We start from the raw sequence: 24,813 nt of genomic DNA, 5'->3' as shown, positions 1-24,813 counted from the left end.
GCGGTCACAATTCAGGATGATGAAAAAATCCACCCTCAATAATTTTATTAACTTCTTCCTGTTCCCCCCTTCTATTTACCGGCTCCCACACGACTTTTGCGTCCCGAACTGATACATAATCCATTCCTGAATCGTTCGAGAACGACTTCCTCGACCTCGTCGAAGTACGGCAGCAAATGAATCAATGTTCGACAAACAGAAGCTTTTTATGTAAATGTGTATTTATCGCGAAACTAATAACCGATAACCAAAAAAAAAGTAAAGCAACACTTGTTTGGATGTCAGAAACAAAAACAAAAATTAACTAGTCAAAACATTTTGCACATTTTGTAAACAAAATTCAATGTCGTGGCTAAAGAGAAACCAAAATCTAAGCAAAAAAATATTTGTCATTAAGTAAAAAACAAAAAACAAAAGTGTATCGATTTACGGAAAACATATTTGGTGTTCAAAATTCTATCCAGAAAAAAATAAAACAAAATAATAAGAAAATCTTTATCGATATATCGTGCAGAGCCGAGTAAGAGAAAGGCCGTTTATCAAATCAGAAATCTATGAAGTCGTGAAAACATTGTTTATCTTTGACAAAGTATAGCAGGCGAGGGATAAATTTATAAAACATTTTACCAAAGCAAAAAAAAGACAGTGAAAATCCAAGTAATCTATGTTTCGACGTTTTTATCTTTAACAAAATCAACATAGAAATCCTCCAATGAAAAAAGTATTTGTGTACTACGTAAACTAAAAAAAACAGATATCAAAATTTAAAGGGAAAAACCAAAATATCAAAACAAGTAAACTCGATGTTTTAACTAACGTGACACAGCAAGTAGAAGCGAGGGTGCATGCAGCAGATGTCCACCTACAAGAGTAAGATATGACGAGAAAAAAAATCAATGTTTCGCGTCTCAGTATCATTGATCCTCACAGTTATTATAATTATCAGCGAAAATCGCAGAACGTATAAAGCATCCCATGCCCTCTCTCTTGAATCACCAACACACCCCGAATACGGAACCCCACTGACAAAAAAAAACAAACGGAAAAAGCTAAAACAATCCTCAAACACTTTCTACTTTTTTCTGAAAGTGAGAGGAAAGAAAGCGAAAACTCCAATTCAGAAAAAAAACCCTAAAAAAAACAAGCAGCAGCAGAAGTAAAAAAAAACAGCTGAAAAATATATTATATATGTGTGTGTCTTCACGTCGCGTATACCTCAAAAGCAGAAGAAAACAAAAACAAAAACAAGACAGAGAAAGAAAGAGTAAAAAAAAAACAAATCAAAGCATATTATTAATCGCACCACAACAACAACAGCAAGAAGAAGACAAGAAGTAATCGAAGAACAAAACAAAAACAAAAAAACGTCATCCCGTTCGAAGAACACATTTCTTCTCTCCCGAATCCTTCAGTTCGCAGCTTTTCTTGCGTTCTTCAGTTTCATTGTTTTTCCGTTTCTCAATTCGTTTGGGCTTTCGTTGGGTGAAATGGCGAAAGAAAAAATAAAAAAGAAAGATGTTGTTCAATGTTCATTACCAATCTTAGAAGAAAGAAAAAAAAATTAACCACACCAACATCAACACTAAGATGAATGGGACGAAACGGAGAAAATTTTATACTGAAGGTGAAAATTATACAGAATATATTACAATTAATTATTGAAGAATATTTATATACTATCTGTGATTGATAATCCAAAATTTTGTATGTATATTTTTTCTCTAACAAAAATAACAACAACCAGAACAAGAACAAACAAAACAAAAAAACAAATTAAAGAACTATTTCATTACGCTACTAGTGCGAGAGCAAAAAAAGCGAAACACGTGAAGGAGATAAAGAAGAAAAACAAACAAAGATTAGAATCAACTCAAGAGCGAAACAAAGAGAGGAAGGAGGTAGAGAGAATCGAATCGTTTTCGGTCAACCAAGAATTCTGTTTTGTGTTCTGCGTTTAAAATACATTTCGCGCAATAATTAATAAATAACCAGAGAGAAGAAGAAGAAGAACAACAACAACAACAACCACAATATAAGAAGAACAACAACATCAACTACGGGCAATTTGTTGACCGACCGACCGACCGTCCGGCCGACCACTAATTCTAATTAGGAACAGTGCTCTTTTGCTCAGAAGTTTATGTGCTTTGCAAAATTCTGGGTAATTCTTCAGGATGTTTCCCAGAGCTAAAGTTTATATTTCTCGAGCACAGACATCAAATTGATGCTCCAACTTGTTGCTGCAATTTGACCTATTGACTGTTTCATTCTGGTTGACATTCTTTTCATGCCATAGATTGCACGAACCTTAAGATTTGCGATATTCAAATTGTTGCAATTTTAAAACTAAAGGCGAAAGTTAATTTTTCAACAAAGATTTTTGGATCGTCATATGAGCGGATGACAAAATCATGGCACTCTGTCTGCTCGCGGAGTAACTGTGAGTAACTGTTAGCCGTCTTGAAAAGCACAGTTTTGATGCACAACATAATCACCCTTAATCTTGTTTTCGTTCGAATGATATTCGTTCGAAAGTTAAGCCGATTCGTATTCTTGTTTTCGTGCGAATCAATTCGAACGTTCGAACGCCCCTTCCTTTTGTTCATTCGAATATGAGAATAGTGCCTCCCGATTCGTTCGAAGCTAACTATTCGTGCGGATGCATGATACGGCCGTAAACTAGAATAAAAGTGAATGAATCTTGGCACCTTATTTTGAGGAAAAACGTTATCGACTTTTATGGGCGACTTACGTGCGTGTCTGCTGAATCAGGAACCTAAGGGAACGACGTTACGAATTTTGTGACGTGATTTTTACCTGCCAATCCTGTAAATAAAGGGAAAAAAAGAACATTTTTAGTAAAACTTCACTCTGCAGTGCGGTTTTCGAGCTGTGAATTTAACACAAAATGGGTCCAAGAACGCTCACTTGCGGTACTTCGTGGGTCGTGGGGCTCGATATTTGTGATCAAATACTTTAAAACAAATTATCATCTGTCTTATGCGCCTTTTTGGAGGCTTTAAACACAACGCCCGGGAAACAATCGATCGACGATCGGTCGGTCGATCAAACAAGTTCGCAAACGCAAAAAAAAACGTAATTCGGTTTTCGTCTTCATGTTTTTTCCCTGTTTTATTTGTACTGTTTTCTTTCTTCTTTGCAACTTTGTATAACAACAACACGTTTGACGCGAGAGCAGTTCCGAGAACTACACGTTACTTCTTGTTTTTCGAGTAGCATACAAAATACCGGAAGGAAGGGAGATACCGATTTGTTTTTGTTAGGAAAAAAGAAGTAATTTAATATTAAAAGTAAATAAAAAAAGTGCAATTAGAACGATATAAACCGTAACATATTCGTTATTTATATTAAAGCGAGGAAAGAAGAAAAATGATGAAGAAACGTAAAAAATAAATTAAAATATATAGGGAAAATTATTTAATTCTATATTTACAACAACAAAAAAGGAAAACTTAAGTGAGGTAAGAGAAAGTCTTATTAAAAAAACGGTGAAATTGTAAAAAAATGAAAAATTACTAGAGCAGTTTTTGTATAGGTAACAAATCAAAAGAAGAAACTAAACAAAAAAAAGGTGACAACAAAAGATACATTGACAGGATGCATTGCAGCAAACACTCGAAACATCAGCATTGAAAATGGTCAGAAGATAAAAGCAAAAATTAACAATAACAGCAGGATTTCTGGGTATGTGCTTCACAACAAAACGACAAAGTAATCTAAAAACAAGAAAACAGAACAAACTCGTTACAAAATATTGGAGAGACATAAGATTGATTACTACGTAACAAAATACCAGCAAAAAAAAAGTTCGGTTCAATGAAGAAAAGCTAATTCCTATCGGCGAAGAGAAACAACATGAACAGGAACTACAACTTGTACTCCCCCGCTGTCACTTCCTGATCGACGGCTCCCACATTATGGCTCCCTTTTCCCTAAGTAAGTCTTTTGTTACGCATTTACGATTTAACAAAAAAAAAACTAAATGAAAATCAAAATCGATCGGTTCGGAAAGCTACCGTAATCATACCAATAGCTAGTGCAATCTTTTTTTTTTAGAGCATATATAGCCCCGAAACATTTTTCTCTTAGCTGTTAGTCAACGCAAGGCAAGAAATTAATCAAATTCTGAACAGTTTTGGCACATTTTCAACGGCGACATATCAAAGAGCGACTACTCTTCTACTCATCGGTTTCACATTTACGATTGTTTTACTCAAGCAGGAATTACCCAACCTCAGTGGAGAACAAACAAACACAGCAGCAAACATCAATGTAAGAAACAACTGGAATTAAGAACAGAACACAGCAAGCAACAAACAGCAACATCTCTTGTTGAAGAGTTTCTTTTTCGTTAAATATCAAAATACTGCTACTACAACCGTTGCGGAAAGGATTCCGCCTGCAAGCGGTTCACAATTCCTAGCGGCCGAAACTAGCACGGAAGGGTGAACCATTCGGGCGAAGCCTTCAGCGATGCTTTCTTTTCTGATTACCCGGAAACAATAGATTTTGGACAGGAAACCTTTTGGTCAATACAACACATTTTGGATGGATGGTAAATTTTCAACATACGAACATATACAGGAAACGTGCGTTCGGTGCAACACCAACACCAACATCTTGACGCCGAACGAAAACGGATTGGACACACACACACTCTAAGATTGTAAGCGAATAAATGTACGAAACCGTACAGAAACTCACCTTCAACCTCCCTAAAAACGAATCTAAGCCGACAGTCGATTGTTACTATAATACGCTCTCCGGTGTGCTATAGTAATGCAACAATAACTACTCAAAACCAAACATATGATCAATAGTAAACAAACAATAGCAATGGATATCTCTCACAACTACACTAACAAACACATACAAACAAACAAACACGAAAACGTGAACTCATTGAAATGATTATTGCTGCTACTAAAGTTTGAAACAAAATCTTCACCGCAAACAAACAAACTACAGAGGATTGCATGATTCAATCACATCACTCTCTCACACTCACACACACACACAAGATTCTGTCAAAACTACAATAGCCTGGTTACTGGGATGAGCTCGCCTCGTCCCGTTTGTTTTTCAACGCACATACAATAAATACACACTCACTTTCATACAGTTTACATTGAATAAATGCACATTCTTTTCAACAAATCTATCTGTTACTTTTCTAAGGCAGTAATAATTATTACTATAAGACGTTATAAACTGAATATTAACCCGTTTTACCCCTTGCATCCCCTTTCCTTCCCTGAAGCAGAAGAATAAACACAAACATACACAGTTACACACTCCTACAATAGAATAATCAAGCCGCTGCAGAGAAACATACAACAGAGAAAATAAAACGATCGGAAGATCCCTCGGGCGTCCCCGCTCCAGGCAGCTTCCGATTGACAATAGTTATTAACAGAAAAAAAAACAAATGCAAAATGTGGAAAATTTAACAGTAAGAATTCAATTTAATTAAAATACACACTCACACACACTCTCCGCACGCCGAATACGCGTGCGAAATGGTAATACAAATTTCGTACTAAAATAATTCCAATTCATTTACAATAGCAAACAGAGCAAACATCAGTAAACAAAACAACCAACAAACAAGGACATGTTGCTGGCAGAAAGAGACGACGAAACCGGAAAGAGAAGAAATAAACTATCAGAAAAAATAACAAAAAAAAACAAATACTTGCATGCCAATGTGAAAATAAAATAAGATGAGAGAACAAAACAGTAAAAAAAAACAATCGCTTATTGATTCTCGTTTTTTTCGGACTCGGACCCGATGAGACGCACAACACTTGTCGAACGCGAGAGAGCGAGAGAGAGAGGTCTTCATTCCGTTTCAGCAAAACAAAAACCAACAACAAAAAAAAGATAAATAAAACAGTTTCTGTGACTAGATGTTGATGAAGCAAAAGCGAACATATACATATATAGGTTGTAAGTGAAATATTCGATTTCTTTGTCTGATTTATGCGTAGAATCAGTTGTAGATGTTGATTACGAGGAAAATAAAAACAAAATGTTAGATTTATCACGCCCGAACTCAGAGGTATGAATGAAACACGTTAGTAAAATGGTGAGGAAAATGATGACGAAAGGTTAAACTGTTGCCCGCTCTATTGCGCAGGAGCAGTACAATACAACCAAACACACATACACACGCAGTTAGTGGTAATTTTTCTTGTTGAGCATATTTTTCTACGGAGAGCATTTTTACAGCGGAGGCGAACCTGTTGTTTAAACAAAATCGTCGCAACTTGTTTGTTTACTAGATTTTTTCTTCGGTGTATCTGTCAGAACAACAACAACAACAAGAAACAAACAAATAATAACAATAAGTGAAACAAAACAACTTACAAATCTAAGATGGCTGCCTGAAACAATAAGACAAACAAAAAACAAACAACAAACATGCAAACAAGAATAACATAGGATCATTAGAGTCATAACTAACACAACCACAAACAAACAAAAACCCGAGCGCCCGCTGCTGCACCGGATGCTTCGTCTGTATTGGTGCAGCGGCATGCGTTTGCAGTATGCGCTTGCAATAGAATCACCAGGATATCACTACTGTTCGAGATACTAGGAAAACAATTAAAAAGCTATACTTTTTAAGTTCACTGTTTTCGGTAGAAACACATACCCTCTTAAACACAAACACATACACACAAATACACACATTCAACAAATTTTACCACCATAAATGTGCCAGAAACTGAACTGAAACGTAGCGGTCCGAAGTAAAAATTAAACCTGCTTACGCTGAGTAGAAAATAAAAATCAACAAACACCTGTTTAATTCTCTTTCTAACCCTAACTATTTCTTGGAAGAAGGAGAAGCAAAAAAAAAACATTTAAAAAAATCGCATAACTTGAGGATGAGAAACGAACCAAAAATCAAGCACACACGTGGACAACTCCATACACTCTTAAAAACATACATCTGCACGTTTAGAAGCGAAAAAAAACAAAAAAAAACGTGTCAAGCAGAATGCCTTATATCTTATAAAAAATGAAAGCGAAGAAACTGAAAAAAAAACTAAATTTAAAGAAAAAAATCCTGTACAGTCCACAGACGCAGTCAACCAGTCAGTCAGTGAGTGGGAATGAAAAAGAAAAATTAAAAACTGTTTCGCCACCACACATACAACACACACGCGCGATATTTCGGGCTCTATTGTTCAGTATTTTTGTATATTAACCCATACCGATCACATACACACATGCATACACCCATAAAACATATGCTTACGCAGGCACGTATCAAACGCTGCATGTGAAAACACACTTTAGCGAATTCAACAAAGCAAAACAAAATCAAAATCAAAAGGTTCACCCACCCACAAAAGATAATCGTGCTAGTGCTAACGTAGATTAACACACACACACACACGCACTCATACGTAATAGCGGATGATAGCTTTTAGATTCGAAAAAAAAAAAACTATATCATTAGTAAGTGTTTGTAACTTCCGAAAGTAAATCGTCGATCTACTAAATGTGTCATTTGCCTTGCCACCCAGTTGGTCTCGAGGTACAACGCTGCCTAATCTACTAACAAGTTGCCAGTCGTCGTATATTCGAATTTCGTCGACTGGGAGAGACTATTACAGTCAATAGAATCGAAGCACTGATCTCGTAATTGTCCTGTACACAATAACAGCTGGTTTCGAAGTCTTTCAAAGCAAAATTCCATCGAATGTGGCTCCAAGACTTTGCTTTCTCACACTTTTTTGGTGTGATTCACTATAACGGAGATGACCGGAATTTTTGACCAAAACACCTGTACCAATCCAACCAATGAATGTACCGCTAACGCTATGTACCTTTATGAAACGGAACTACGTTACTGATGTTTGCCTTAAATAGAATCTGGCATAATTTGTCCTCACTTACACAGAGCCGTAGCGTGACTTTGTGGCGCCCTTGGCGGAAACCCAACGTGGCGCCCCTTATTTCTTAAATCAGTGCTCGTTTCAAGTTTATCACTTTTTCGTATTCGTCCCTTATCCAAAACTTATAGATGCACTTAACGTATGTTCATACCGTATCTTCGTATCTTCTCGTTCACCGTAAGCCCTGAACGAAATAACAAAGCGACTTGAACATTCTCTTCTCTCTGATCGTCAGCCACAGAAGGAACTTCTTCGGAAGCTTGGGCGGAAGATATACTCGACGTCATCACTTACCTTTTTGGTGGGGGGGACGTAAAGTACTCGATCCTTTGCCAGCCTCGACTGACGCTTCCGCATAAAAATGTTCATTTTGGCCAAGTACTTCTTCACCGTTTAGCCGGTTTCACTAACCTCCCGGTCCAATGCACGGAACGTTGAGGCCACCCCTCTTTCGGTCGTAATTTTTAACTTCCGCCCAGCACTGTCGGGCGGTCGGAATCAGGCTTCCGTACAGCACTTTCGCCTTTCTCGCCTGGAGAAAGTGTTGCGAATGTTAGATTGCTCTATCCGGCGGATACGAAGTTCATCATGTCCAACTTCTTCGCTGGAAGTACGAACAAAGCATCGAGCGTAATTGTTTGACGGTTTTCACCATGGCTGCTGCATGCAAATCAACCGATAAAGTGGCATATCGCCAAAATCAGTATTGTTTTAAATGCATACGTTATTGCTAATGCTTTAATGAAATGTAGGCCCTTTTTGGCGCCCGTAAGAGCTTGCGCCCTTGGCGGGGGCCAGTCTGACCAACCACACTCTACGGCGCTGCACCTACATTTGTATACCTACTAATGTGCCACTGTCAACTGTTGCTCTGAGTACTCAGAGTACTGAGATCTGTACAGGTGGCACCTGCATTACTTTCAGCTTTGATACAAAGCGAAAATATGGCGCCCTGTCAGGGGCCTGGTTTTGGTTACAGACGTAACACTTATATACTAGATTTTTTGGCTACACTGGAAGTTCAACGGATTCTGTGCTTGGGGTGACCAGAATTTACTCACTACAAGCCGTAATCCACGTATGGGGCCTCGCATCTAACTAAGAGCGAATCGGTGGGACCTAACCTAATTTTCACCTAACCTCAGTTCACCGAAAAAACACTTTTTCTTGGTTTAACGATCTTTTCTTCCCGTTACCGTTTACCAACATATTTCCGTACGCACAGCACACCATCGCAAAAAATAAAATTGATTCAACTAACCTGCTACTATTAGGAATTTGCAACTCAAAGCACTAAACATTGCATTCTATAAGTTGCATTACTGTGCGGGTTGGAAATTTAATTAAATATTGAAATTTGTGCACAATTTAAATTCACCACTTCAATTTTCACTTTTTCGCCGGCGAATTTTCAATTATTTTTTCCGGCTATTCCACTTGTTGAAACACTCGCAAAACTAACTCTTGCGCCCAAGTAGTTATTTCGAAAGATATTATACTGATTTTTTCTAAAATGTGCATCTGAATTGATAGGAAAAACTTCAGTTCGTTTCTATTGCAGTCCCGAATCCACGGCCGGCAGGTGTTTGTTTGTAAGTAACCTAGTAACGAGCAGAGGGATATGCAGTGACGCCAGTAGAAATTATTGAGCACGAAATGAGATAGATATTTTCACTATCAAATTGACGATCTGTGAGCGTTGAAAATATGACACCAAAAAATTTCGCCATCCCTATTTTCACTTCAAAAATTTTCGGCTGAATTTGAGCCGGATCCATTTGTGAGTGAAGGCTGTCAGTTTCCGATATCTTCCACTCTGTTCAACGACTCGAACAGGATGCATACAATGTGCCCGCGCGTTATCGGGTTATCCAATTGTTCCTTAATTTGCGAGCAGGACACCATCGATAATAATGGGTTGCTGCATGTTTCTCAGATGAACCAATTATTTTTAAACAATTTGGAACTACATTAATGCAGGAATCAAGCAACTTTGGCCAATTTCGGCAAAACAACATCGTTGGTAACCATGGTAATTTAAAATACTTGATAGATTATGTTCTAACTGCAAACATAGCAGAGCATAATCTCACCTAATTTGATCATAATTGCGATGATCTAAGTTAGAATTCTCAGCTTAGAATAGTGATTTTTTTTCTCATCAACTTAGTGAATGCTTCACCTGTGTTGTGGAACACACAACCTTTGATCTAATATATCTTTGCGTTGTGTTTTTTTAAGCGACTTTTGAAGGTTACAAATATTTGCTACAGATTTTAGGTTTGAAATTCTAGATAGCTACTTCCGCTGTCACCATAAACAAAAACCACACAAACACACGAGCTCTCATCCCACTTTCATCCCAAACACTGAAAAAAAAACAAATAACCACCACCTTCATATAGATATGTATAGAAATTTACCAATTGATTTCGATGTCTGAAAAAATATTATTACTAGTACTACTATTACTACTACTAAGCCTACCGCTGCTTGGACAACGGGCAGTTAGCGGTAAGTGGTAAGGTTTCAAATGCACGCAGCAAGCAAAGCAAGAAGATAAACACCTAACCTATATAGGAATCACAGACTCACACGCAGACAAAAAAAGCTGTCTGAAAAGAAAAAAAAAACGGAGCAAGAGAGATTAAAAAATCTGTTTTCGTTCTAAAAAATTTGTTAACCTGTCCACAGCTCTGTAATATAAGACAATTCGTTTTCGAACTGGGATTGTTCCCTTTTCTCTTTCCACACCACCCGCGCTGAGGGTGGGCGTTAAATTGGCAATACAAAATTGTGATCGGCAGAATTTCCCTCCGTGTCCGTGCCCCGTCGGGGAATGACATTTAAACAAACAACTCTGTGATTGGCAAGCGAGTGAAAAAAACGATGAAAAAGCGTGAAGCACGCGGTCCGGGGGAAATTGCTGTCCCATTTTCTTCTCGAAAAACAAAAAATTGGACGTCAAAATTGTGCATAAATCAACTTAGTCATTATTGCAGAATCAAAATTCAAGCATTGTGATAAGAATCGGCTTAATACCACCAGCAACTGATGGAATTCCAAATTAGTTGCACAAATATAATCGCTTCCCGTTCAGTTTTGTGCGACTGGAAAGCGGACAAGTAAGAAGAAGCACTTGGTTCGTTAATTGTTCAGTGAAACCACGGAAAATCGAGACTAAATCAATTTTCGGCTTTACGTTTAGGATACCAATTAGATAAGGTGTAAACAAAATGGTGCTTTGATATTAGGAAGGAAACCACACACACATACAGACACACGTTCATACACGGGAAACTCTATTGTTTTAAATGCTATGAGAAAATGAATACATTTTTGTATATATTTTTGTTACCTTTTTCTCGAGATGAAAAAAAGTCCAGGAAACTAATGTTTACCATTTTCCCTCTAAACAGAAGAAGAAGAAGAAAAAAATATTGATGTGTGAACATAGTCATTAATCATCATCGGAAGTAAGCTACAACAATAAGAAAAAAGGAATCGTATATACATCCAACACAATAAGAAAAATGATATGTATGTATTTTCTGTCCAAATTTACATATATACATTGAGGAAGGAAGTGCGAAGCTAAAATAAACTTTTCAGAAGACAAAAAAAACACTAAGGATATATATGAAACTTTATATTTTCATGAAATGTCTAAATGTGATATAGGTTATACTATAAAAATATAAACGCGCGAGGAAGCATAAAAATATGAACAACTAATTTTAATTTTTAGGATGCTAAAACAAAATGAACTGGAATATATTTAGGTATCTTTTATAATCGAAATTCAGAACTCGAGCACGAGAAATCATCATCTTCAGAGCGAGTATAAAAAAGATTCCGAGACACGAGCAGATCCATAAAACCATAAAGGACTATTTAGAAGTATCGAAATTATATACAACCGAAAATCAAAACTAAAGAAGAAGAAGAAGAACAACAACAAAAAACAAATCATCAAAACACATATGGATTAGTGAACTTTGTGGTCCAAAAGCAGAAAAAAATTAAACAAGTTTATAGAGAAAACTAAAATTACACGAACAAAGATGTAACAAAAAAGAGGAAATCAAACATCACCTTCTAGAAGTGACGATCGATGAAATAACCTATAACCAACCGAAGATCACATGCGACACGATTAATGACTTAATCATCACAACTCTAGTACGATCATGGTCAATAGCAAAGTACTAGACCCTTACAAGCAAAACGTAAAAAAAGTCACCCTAAAGCGCTACCTTTGCACTTAAAAAACAGTTTTAGTGTGCGAGCGTAGCAGCACAGCTGGAAACGAAATACGAAAACAAAAAACATCTGTTTCACGTTTTGTTTTAGTATTTTTTCTATTTCTCAGTTAGTATTTCAACCAACCAAAACAATAGCCACGCTACCCACACAAACACACACATTCACTAAAACACACACAAACACATACACACACACATTTCACAAAACCACCAGTAAAAAAGCAGCAAGCGACAGTTGTAAGGTTTTTATTTCATCTCCACAAAGCAAAGCAGAGCATAATTCAAACACACCCACACATTCACACATAAAATAGAACCGACAACAACAACTACAATAACAGTAACAGTAACAACAACAAACAAACAAACAGCAGCAGCAGCCAACCAGGTATAAGTTTCTTATACTGAACAGATAAAACAGATATATAAAACAGCTAATTTGCCACAGGATTAATCTAATCAACAGCAACAACAACAACAACAATAATAGAGAACAGATCAATCAAACAAACAAACAAACAAAAAGTAGGGCAATTCCATGCGAGTTTGCGAATCGGCCTTCTTCGATGGGCCACTGTCACCCCAAATGTGTCAAGTTTTACAGCGTTTTTTTTCGCGTTTCGTAAATGGCAACTTGTAATACTGAAAAAACAGAAACGCGGTTATATCATCGGATCAATCAAATCTTCGGTAATGTTGTAGATAGTGAAAGTATGGTAAAATTACGAATCCAGTTTTACAATCAACTTGGGTTACCTGGGCTGGCATGAGGGCCAGAAGCTAGTTGGATGTCCTGCTCCCTTTGATTGACTAGTTTTTCTTCATAAATGGTTCCAACAGATTTTGTACCACAAAATTTTGCTTATTTGGCGCAGAAAGCTAATTTGCCACAAACCGTTTGTCATTTACAAGCTGTTTTCTAAGTTTTATTGAGGTTTGTCAATTGTTTAGAGATCATTTTGTGGTGTTAAAGATTTGACGTCACTACTGGTTTTAGGAGTCAGGTAATTAGCAGGGTTAATGGGGGTCTTGAAACTGTGCCGGTAGACCCCAGGTCGTCTCTGATCATTCGTGTTCGGTGCTGAATGTATAAATTAGCTTAATTAGTTTCGACGAGAAGTCATGTACGTTCAACTGAATCGGACGCCCCCTTAAAGTCCACAAACAGATAATGATGAGTATGTAGGTTTTACTTGTTGGAACTTCCGAGATAAAAATTATAAACAAAAAGGTTTTTTTTATTCGAAAACTGATTTTTCGAATCACATTTTTGAAATCTTTTAGACAAGAAATTACGACGACGCTCGTTCGTTAGGTTTGGGACAAGAAATATGAGTATAGTCCTGTATAGTTTTATACCATTTGCTCAGTTTGTAGCGGCTTTGTTCAGCTTTTTTTTCATGAAAGTGTATTACAGGATTACAGGATTTACAGGATTTACAGGATCTTTGTTGCTCTTCTCGTAAGTTATGCCAAGGGAATGTCCAATCGTCCCACACGTCTTTTCGATCGCCAGTAGATGTAGTCTTCCCGTAAAAAAATTTACATTAAATTTTGCAATAGAAACAATGCATCTACAGCAATTTTTATTGTGAACATTAAAACTTATGGTAAATTAATTGTAAAAGTGCCTCAAATTCAAATTTTATTCACATTTTTGTTTCTTGTTTTATGCTATAGAATTGGCTATATTTCATCATAAATTTACTGCCTCTTTTTGATTATATTTCGTTTTTTCGCCTAAAAAAATTACCATAAAAGGACGATAACTTTTATTGTAAATAAAAATTTACTTATTTTTTTTATTGTTAAGATATTAACAACCCGTTATTTTTATGGTAGAATCTCTGAAAACCATGAAAGTTATGGTGGACAACAATAAGTTTGATAGTTTGGTTATCTTTTCGGACGATAAATTTTATCGTTTTTACTGTACTTTGTATCCTACTGTTATAATATTTTTTATCTTCGTGTTATGGTAATTTTTTTCCGGGTTCTTAGGTCCTTCGATTCCGCTATCGTCACCAGATCTCCATAATCTTCCATAATCTTAATACTTCCTTCCTTCGCACAGCTTTCCTGCAACTCCTTACTTAGCATTTCATACTATATTTGGCAATTTTTAGCAGGCATTTTCACACCTGTCGACAACTGGAATCGTCTGGTGTCATTTCAATAGTTCTCCGCCAGCCTATTGTTCAAGCATTTTCGGACGATACAAGCTTGCTTGAAGTATTCTTTAGACTTTTCGACGGACATCTTGTTAATCAAAGCCATAAAACTCCCTACTACAATGAGAACGTGCTGTTCAAGCCACAACTGATAATTCACGGAATGTCCGTTGCAATACTGTGTAATTCGATATTCTCGTCCTCGTAAAATTTCGTGACTGATTCTAAGGTGAAATTTGCTATGGGACACCCTTTACAGACTTCCTTTGAATAGTGGCACGAAGCTCGAACCGGCCAGAAGATCGTAGGGCCCTCATGTTGCTTCTACAGAGGAAGCAGACGCTTCTGTAGACACTGTCGTTGAGGTAGATCTGCCCGTTTACAGTCCCGGTAGTCACGAACGGCGCACTCCGCTTGCCAAACCATGTATTTCTTGGCAAATTTTGAAAGCTTCCGCTTACTTATTTCATCCGGAACATTAAATTTGTGATGGGCGTTGAAAAACAGTAGCTCCGGAAGCTGTTGGAAGTCCGCCTTGACGTACGTCTCCTCATACATGATGAGCCAATGAGGCTTCGTCAGCATTCGAATGTACAGTTTCCGGGCGCGTAACTTTCCCACCGTATTTTGTGTCGTCCGTCACGATTTGGAGCCTTCTACACTTTGTACGTATGCAGTCCCCCAGTTTTTTGGCTCTTTGAACGAAAGACTTGGACCGAAGCATTGGGATTCTCCTAAACGCTTCCACGACACGCTTGTATAAACAATACACTCTAAACTACTTCTACCCAAATTTTCAAGAGAAATTATCCAATGGGTAATTTTCTACAGCGTTTCTTCCGTGGTGCAATTTGATGAGAAACACCCTTTAGTTGAAGCATATTTTCTCCTCTTTTCGACCCCGGAACGTATCACGTATCACGCATCTTCTTAGAATCTCAGAATCTTCTTAGAACTTGTACTCTGAGCGTGATCGTGTTTAGAATAAGCAACTTTGTACACCTTTTCTGTCGGCTGATCTGATGAAATAGCTTCCATTTGTTGTTCAACACCTTGGGAATTTCTCAAAGCTTCAATTTCAGTAAACGCCAATTTCAGTAAATCTTTCATCAAAATTGTTCTGCGCACTTCCGTGCTGTCAAACCGTCCACCATTCTGTTACATTAGTTGGCGTAATTTTCTTCGTTCCGAAGGGCTTTGGTGACGAACTAGAAATAAATTTGTCCAGTTAAGCGATAGCAACGTGGTCAAATCTGTTCATGATCTCTTAAATTCGAGAGCGCAGATCCACCCAGATGAAGCAATTTAGCTCGCATAACTTTTTAATCGGAAATGCCACATGCATCGAAGTATACTATTCCGATTTTATCCTGATTTTGTCATCCTGTAAATTTGCTTAGCTTAGCTTTTGTACTTTTAAACATGATTTATAAATTTTTTCAGCCTGTTTGAAACTATTCTGATTCTCTGGGGAGAGTTTTTGCATTAAATGATGCCTTCTTGCAAGTAATTCGGGGTCAAAATTAGGGTATTTTTATAGTAAAAGTCCTATAGTTCCTAAACAAGCAAAGATAGAGGTAGTCTATGTTCAGAAATGTTGTGTATTTTTACTGTTTGTACAACTGTGTAAAACAGAAAAAAGCCATACAACAACTACAAAAACAGCTAAAATAGAAAAACTGATTTTAACGATTTTTAATAGGATTTTTCTATCTTCGCTGAAGAGCTGGAAGGTTACTGTCTTCAGTAAAATTTCTTGTAATAACATGCTGTAAAACTTTGCAGAACACATTAATGTGTTATATTGAAACTGAAGAAAAATATTTTTTTTATTGAACCTTTAGGGGGATTAATCAAAGTTTGAATTCCGCTGGACGTCGTGTTGCCAGGTTTTGCTACAGAAAAATCCGTAGTTTTACAATCTGTGTCTTAATCACAAAAGAAAGGGTTATAAATTATAAAACTAAATCAAATTTTAAATCAAGCTTTTGATTTCAATGCAAGTTAGACCGACGTTTGTTCTTCATATATAAAGTGTTTCTCAGTTTTGCTAAAAAGTGACATTTTTTATCGCTTAGGTATTCTTGATTGCATTTGAAACAAATTAATACTTGTTTGAATCGAATCAGTTTATGATACATTTCAAATTTCCTCTATATTATTCAAGAACGTGTAATCTTGACTTTCGTCATTCGCCTTTATTTGTCCGATTTCTTCCATTTTGGTTTTGGTGGTCGTTTGGTTGTTTTGTATTTTTTTAATGTAATTATAGTCACTTAAACAGCTTGGGTCATTCGTGGTTTCTGTGGGACTGGCATATGAACCCGAGTCCAACGTTTGTTGGTCGTTTTTCGTCATCGCCTTTTTGTCTCTTTTCAGTGATTTGTTTGTCATTTTTTATTGCTTTTTGTGGCGTTTTTAGTTTGATAGCATCGTCATTAGTGACTTTTTTAGCATAGCCTGTCACTGTTTTGCCGACTTTTTATTGTTTCTCTAATACCTTTAGCCAAAGGCTACATCTATTTACAGTCTTTTCGTCGTTTTGTATTACTTTTCTGGACATTTTGTCGCTGTTTGTAACGTTTTTGACGTCTTTCAACTTTCCGCCTACTTTTCTTCACTTCTTCGTCATATCTTTTCGCAGGCATTTCACTGCCTGTTCGTCGATTATTTGCTGTCGTTTCATGGTTCTTTCATCGGCTTTTCGCTACCTTGCATTGCCTGTTCGTCATATTATCGTCGCTTTTTCGGAACCTTTTATCCGTCTTTTTGTAATCTCCTTATTGCCTTTTATCCGTATTCGTCATCTCATTGTCATTTCTCTGTTATATTTTTATCGTCTTTTCATAGTCTTTTTTTACCATCTTGCCATCGTATTTTCGTTGTATGACATTTTGCCGCCTTTTCTTCGTTTTCATTGTCATCTTTTTATCATCTCTCGTCCTGCTTGTTGCCAAGATTACAAAATTGTTGTGTTTTTCTTGTCTTTTCGTTGTTCTTTCGACGTCTTTTTGATGACGTATATTTGCCTTCTTTTTGCAGTTTTTTTGCATGTTTTATCGACTGTTTGACAGTTTTTAAATATCTCTTTCCCATTTTTTGTCGTGTTTTTTTGCAGTTTTTGGTCGTCTTCTTATCGTATTTTTGCAATGTTTTTATCACAGTTCCATTGACTTCTATTCACATTTCCGTCAACATTTCGCTGTCTTTTGCCGGCTCATCGTTTCTATTTATTTTAGTCATCTTTTCATCGCTTTTTGAAGGTCCAAGAATTTTTATTTGTCGCGTAAAAAGAGCATATTGAACATTAATGCATATTGAACAAGGATTCCATCTACTTGATTGAAGAAAAAACAAACTTATTCGCTTGATTTTGAAGTTCTATCGCACTACAGAAATCAAATTACAGAGCTGCCAGAATATGGGAAAAAATAAAAATGAAAATAATTAGCCATTTTGCCGCACCCCAAGCAACAATGTGAGTTTTATTGTACTCTTATGACGGTTTTCATAACCAATTTTGGTCTTAAATGCCATCATAAGAGTGTATTAAAACCAAATTGTTACTTGGGACTTCAACCAGGAAAATATCAGTATTACCATAAATTTCTGCCGTCAAAGCGAAAAATGCTAGTTTTAATGCGTTTTAATGCGCACCATAAAAAGGTTCTGGACCAGTGTGCTGTGCCCGGTTCATTGAGCTTTCGCTTGACCAATTGAGGGTTAAAATTTAATTTCTCGATATTACAAGGTCTTAAGTCTTGAATTTTGAAAAAAATTCCGAATTTTTTTTTCCAATTTTGTCAGGGCTGCTTATCATCTCCTCATTGAACTTGCCTATCCTTATGAGATGATGTTTGCTCGGGCAGTGACCGGAGATTAGTCCTGTCATTGTACTCTTTGGTCTTTTTTGCTGAGCCTAAGCAATGCTTGGCTTTTCCTGATATTAGGATCTATAAACCTTTTTGATTGTCGTAGTCCGTTTATGCCATTCCAGTTTACTTTGATGGTCGTTCTTACCCACTCGTCAAATTCCGTTTTTACAGCACTTGACGAGAGTCCACAAAATGGTTCTGGTCCTATAAATCTTGCCGATGATCCTTTTCGTGCCAGTAAATCGGCCTTTTCATTTCCTTCAATTCAACAGTGGCCCGGAATTCAGTAAAGATTGACCTGGTTCTTATGAGCTAGCTGTCGCAGTAAAAGATTACATTCCCACACCAGTTTGGAATAGCACATTGCGGCCTTTAGAGCCTTGAGTGCTGCCTGACTGTCAGAGAAAATGCAAATGTTTGCATGTCGGCAATTTCTCCTCATATTGATCTATTCCAGGACCGGTGCTGCCGGCTCTAAGACCCCAGTTCTTACCAACGGCTCGACTGCACGCCCATAGAGCACTAGTAGCCTCATTTATAACCTGTTAGATATGTGCATTCCAGTTCAGTATTTGGTCCAATATTATTCCCAAATGCTTTACTACTTTGGACATTTGTATCTCTGTACCACCGAGTTGTAATTTCGAAATGGTGTATTTCCTCTTGCGTGTAAAAGGAATGATTGTTGTTTATGAGGTACCATTTAACTGTGAAATTTAATGCAGACGGCATTCTACTGGATATTACATTATCAAAGGGGAGGGAAACTCTAGTGAGAATTACTACATCGTCCGCGAAAGCAATCACCTCCTAGCCTTTGACGGTCAGGTTATTGAGCAGATCGTCAACGACCGACTAGCGACCACACAGTAGGGGCGAAAGTATCCCACCTGAGGACAACCTTTAGTTTAGTTTTCCTTGTTTGGGACATACCTCCAAGCTGGGCAGTAATTTCTCGACTAGCACTAGCACTAGGCTTGAATCCAACTGATTATACATTGTGATTAACTCCGTGCTTTCTCATTGCCTTTTCCATTGAGTAATGTGAAGTGTTGTCCAGTGCTCCTTCAATATCAAGAAAGGCTGCTAGTGCGATTTCTTTAGTTTCAATTTTCCCCACCAACATGTGTAGTTCGTCTATTGTAGATTTGTTATTTTGATAAGCAAATTGAAATTTACTTGGAAGATCCTTTGTTTTGATTTGGTGATCAATTAATTTTTCCATTACTTTCAGAAATATGGAAGTTAAACTAATTGGCCTGAATGACTTTGAAATGACCTGAAAACTACTCTCGTTTTCCTCCAACTGTTAGGAATGTGGTTTAGTAATAAGCTAGCGCGACAAACCTCGGAGGTGAGGGGAACGACAAGCTGCTTACACTTTTGAAGCATGATTCGTACAATTCCATTAATTCCTGGGGATTTAAACGGCTGGAAGGAGTCAATCGGCCAATCGACTTTCGATTCGCTAAATATGGAGCTAGCTAGTAACTGAACTTCTGTCCTAGACTCGACAGATCTAGGCGTTACTTCAGTTAGTTCCTGACCCATTTCAGTGTCAATCGGGGAAAAGACCCTGGGAAGTGTTTTTCCATCATCATGTATCTATGCCTTCAGTGTTGTGTAATTGATTTTTTAATTAAGGTAGCTCCAGAATAACCTTCTCATTATCTACAACTTTGCCGAAAACAATCGATCCGACAAGTTTGTCTTGTGACAAGTATTTTTTTTTTTAAATCACCGCGTGTGAGATAAAGCCGCACATCACAATGGCGAATTGATGTTTTAAATAAAATAGTGATAGTGTTCAAGTGTACAGTAAGCTTCAAATCAAATCGGAGACTGTCGATTCAAAAAGAAGATCCTTTAGTTTTTCATTCAGCATGGAATTGCTCAACAGCGACTGTGGAGCTTCGAGCACTCACCACGATCACGATTAAGCCAACGGATCCAGCGGAACGATTCACGATTCAAGCTCGCCTACAAGCAGTCAGACACATACGAACGCACTGCTGCTGGGGCCGCCACAGGCTTGGTGGGATTTTTTCGGAGTGCCATACCGACGGCGCACGTACACACAAACACTCAAACAAACACACAACATTAACGTAAGCATTCCACAAAAAGGTAACGCATTTAAAAATAGGAGACAACAACAACAAACAAACAAACAAAACCCGAAACCAATTCAGGGACGGACGAATAAACGTCTTAAATAAACATCACATTCCTAGCATAAACACTCACACGCAGCAGGCCTGGGCGCTAAGTAGGCGCGTTCGTATGTGTTGCTTCCGAAGTGTCAAAATTTCGTAATCGTACGCTTACGTAGATCACGTGAGTGAATTGAACTCCACCTACAACATTTTTTGATTATTAGCCACCGTCTCTTGCCATTGCATTGTTGGCAACACAGAGACCGAATAAATGAGAACGGTCCAATAAATCTAATTTTTTGCGTTTGTTTTACGCTAGAAAACAATCGACAGTAAAAAACCGGTTTTCGGTTGTTTGAGGATACATTTTTTTTGGATTTTTTTTCTAAACTTTTATTTACTATGCAGTTCACTACATGAACAGGTCATTCCAAAAAAAAAAGAAAAGCTTATCACGAAAAACATTATATACATGAAACGGAACAGAAGAAACTAAATGAAGAATATTGATTAATTTCATGATTGTTACGTTTTAATATTTACCCTTTTTTTCTAGAAAGCTCATATTTTTTACAAACTTATTCTTTAGTTCATGTTTTTGTGTCTATTTCCTCTTCTTATTGCTATTATTTTTAAAACAAAAAAAAACTATCATAAGAGCATTATTGATTTTACAAAAGACAAAGTTATATTTTTTTCGCGATAAGAACGAAACCGTTTGTTTTAGGAGTACTAATAATCACTTAGCAGCTTTAAGGGTACTTTCATGTTGTCTTCTTCCAAGTTTGAAGTTGATGCGAAATTTGTTCGTATTCGTAAAGTTTATGTTAGTTAAGTTTCCTTTTAACTGTGCTAATTGCCTCATGGAAGCGTGCGCGCGCGCGTGTGTGCGAATCCAAACAAGTTTAAGTTTAGGTAATCGTAGAAGCGAGAAGCGGAAATAAATCAATATTCTTAACCGATGTTCACACAATACGCAAACACGGAAAGCATTTTATACTTAACCGAGTCCCGTGCTGGCGAATCCAGCCCGGCCCAGCTTAGAAGCGAAGAGATTCTTACTCGCAGAATTCGCAAAAAAACACACAGGCAGGACAGAACAGTGCGCAGACATAGAAAAGCGAACCCAGGAATGAGTTAAACAAAAAAGGCATATGAGTTATCAACAACGTAAGCAAAGATGAAACAAATATAAATGTAAAATATTGTAAGCAAAGCAGAAACAATAGAAATAAATTTATTGATCAAAGTGAAAAACAGATAATAGGATTTATCAGCAAGAAAGGCGTAACAATAAGGATGACTAGTAATACAACCCTATAAACAAACAAGACAGTAAATAAAAATCGCTTCAATAATACAACCGTTAGTTTCTTTGGTTTTTTTCGCTATTATATCGTTTACTTGTACATACAATTTAGCTAAAGCAAGTTCAATAGGTTACGTTCGTTGTTGATTTGAGTCCCAAGTTCTGTTTATTACTTCTTAACACTCTCACCTAGAACCTGAATCGGATTCGAACACACCTTCTTCAAAAAACCCGTAAGCAGCGATTGTAAATACAGCAAGCGCCCACCGCCGGTGGCAAATCAATTGGGCAACAATTTAGTTTTTTTTCCACACAAACTGCAGTTATCGAAACGTTGTAATTGGTATAATACAGATTGATAATTTTCTTCAAAGCAGTTCATAAGCAAAATCAGCATTAAGAATTACAATTACATAATGCAATAAAACCGAGAAGAAAAAAAAACATTAAAAATATCTTGCAACAACCATGTAAACAGGAAAAAAAGGATTGCATAGTCAAAAAAATAATAAATGAAAGAAAAAAGCAAACAAAAAAACAGATCACTACTTACAATAGAAAACCTACAAAAAATACAATTTTAAGGAATAGTCCAGTTACAATCTAAACAGGCTTTCGACACAAACAGAACAAATCGATAAACGATGATGATGATGATGAAGATGATGATGGAAAACCCAAACGAACGGAATATAAAGAACGGCCAGACAGTATCAAACGCGCAATAGAATCAGACCACCACAATAAAGGCAAACAATCCTGATTTGATGAAACAAACAGAAAACACGAACACCGATACAAAACATACACACACACGCACACGAACACATAGACAATCCACACAAACATTTTTACTATTATTTCTTTTGGCAAACGTTGCAACCAACCGCGGGGGCACTCACACGAACACAGAAGCTCACATAAATGAAGAACGGTGGACAACAAAACGCGTCTCGACGGCACCCAAACTGCAAAACAGCAACAAATACGTATGTATAAAGTAGTGTAGTAGTTTAGTAGCTTTACGTTTTTTTCCGGATCCGGATCCGGAAACAATAGAAAACCAGAGGCTTTTCTAACCCAACAACCACCACACAAGGGGATTAGGAACGTAGCTGATGAGTATAGAGGATTAATTTTAATTCATTTAGTTTTTTTTCATTTATCTAAATCAGATGGTGGCCAGACCGCCGCCAGAAACGAACGGAGGAAAATCGATCAAGGCCCTAATGTTGTGCCAGTTTATGTTATAAGAGAAGCATGCAGAGAAAACAAAAAAAACAAAACGAGGGGTAACTACTTAGTAGATAATCTTAGGGCAGGACCGGGCAAGAGATTCTCCTAGATGGCAGTAGACGTAGCAGTTAGGGGTTCTTTAGCGTGTATCCGCAATTCTGGACGAAATTCACCGCAGAAAAGTCGCAGAGGAAGCGAACCGAAACGTGGACGAAGAGCAAAGGCACACGGAGTAGTAAGGAAGGTTTGTCTTTTGTTGTACAGAAAAAACGAAATGTTTCAAACAAAGTGTCGGGATCAGTAGCAAGCAAATTAATTCGTTATTATTTTAGACATAGTTTAACCGCTAGCCGTAAGAATGAAGCCAATGGTTACAATGTAAGGTCTAGTAGTAAGGGTATGAATATTAACAATATATTTTTTTTAATTTGTTAGGCAATATTAATTTCATGTCACAAGTACAATAGAGCAAAACTTCTGTTAGGATGTTATTTTTTCTACTGAGTAGCATTTAAACAAGGTGTCGGATAGTTTATTCATAGAGTCGCGGCGCGTTTCGATGCAAATCCACCAGCGCCCGCCCCGGTTACAACGTTATTCACGGACACAACCAAACAAACAGTCAAGCAATAAACCAGGAAACAGTTTTACAACAGAGGCAATACTTTAATTTTGAATCCCATTTAGTTCTCAGTCTTACAACCGGAAATCAAAACACAACCAGAAAGTTCAGACAAGTCGAAAGAAAGTCCAAAATTGCTAACCAGACAAAAAAAAGAAGACTGAAACCACCTTAGAACGCTTTTAAATTCAACGTTGAATCTGTAATTCTGAAACTGCAAGAAAACTTTCATTTCACTTAGAGAAAAAAAAATCTTTTTGGGACCAACACCTCAAAAAATCAGCTTCTATACGGTTCATATCCAATTCAGAAACAAAAGTCCCAAAAGTGTAGGAGGAAACCAAACAAAAAAAGAAAAGTTTGAAAAATGATAACTTCAATGCCTTTTATGTATGACAGCTGCAGTCTACGCTGAAGCAAAAACTGAAAAATCGGATTTAGAAAAACAAAAAAAAACAAACAGAACACACACATAAAATTGAAAATTTAACAACAGAAAGAAAAGGTCACCCCTGATTAGAGAAACAAAAACAGGAGGAAAGTAAAGATATACAAATACCTGACCGCGTACACACTCACAAGTCATTAAAACGGACGTTAGAGAAGAAATTAAACAAAAATCAAAGCAAACAGCAAACTTCTGCGCAAGTAGACTAAAAATATCCGGGAGTTGCAAACGTAGCCAGGCCAAACGCGGGAAAACGCAGAAAAAAAACCGAAAACAAATCACACATATTAAAATAACCGGAGGAGTGTTATTGCCCGAAGCAAACAAAAAAAAAGAACAAAACAAACAACAAAAACACGAAGGAATCGTGCAAGTCCCTGTTGCCAGAGCTTGTACTCTGGACTGGGAGAGAGCAAGAAGATAACGTGAACACGCATCTAATCCTCCTCGGATGCGAACTAACCGTTTCACACTAACACACACCTACAACACAAACACAAACAAACAAACACCCACCCACGCATACATAAAACACACACTCACACAGACAGACACAGATACGGAAAAAACACATTCGAGCGTAACGTTCTGTTTGGGAGCCCTTTTAGAAGATGATGACAAGTAAATGGAAAAGGAGAAAAAATGAAGAAAAAAAAAACACACACACAGAGAAGGTGAAATCGTGAGCAAGACAGCAGATAAATCTTGAATGGGAATATAATTCAACAAGAATATAATTATTATTGTAATATATTTATAATGTGAATTTGGAATATAACCAGTATTTATTATACTGTAAT

General features: G+C 37.1%; 1 protein-coding gene across 3 annotated transcripts in view; it reads left to right on the top strand.

Annotated features, from left to right (window-relative positions):
- The window catches only part of LOC128732706 (mushroom body large-type Kenyon cell-specific protein 1), a 322,866-nt gene extending 298,053 nt beyond the window's left edge, over positions 1-24,813 (top strand). For all 3 annotated transcript variants that reach the window (XM_053826022.1, XM_053826021.1, XM_053826024.1), the window contains one exon: positions 1-24,813. This exon is cut by the window's left edge and continues 4,209 nt beyond it. The gene's annotated coding sequence lies outside the window, so the exon portion shown is untranslated.

The sequence above is a fragment of the Sabethes cyaneus genome, chromosome 1, assembly GCF_943734655.1.
Source record: "Sabethes cyaneus chromosome 1, idSabCyanKW18_F2, whole genome shotgun sequence".
NCBI classification, from domain to species: Eukaryota; Metazoa; Arthropoda; class Insecta; order Diptera; family Culicidae; genus Sabethes; species Sabethes cyaneus.
The sequence above is the reverse complement of the archived record's forward strand: the minus strand, read 5'-3'. Positions and strand labels throughout refer to the sequence as shown.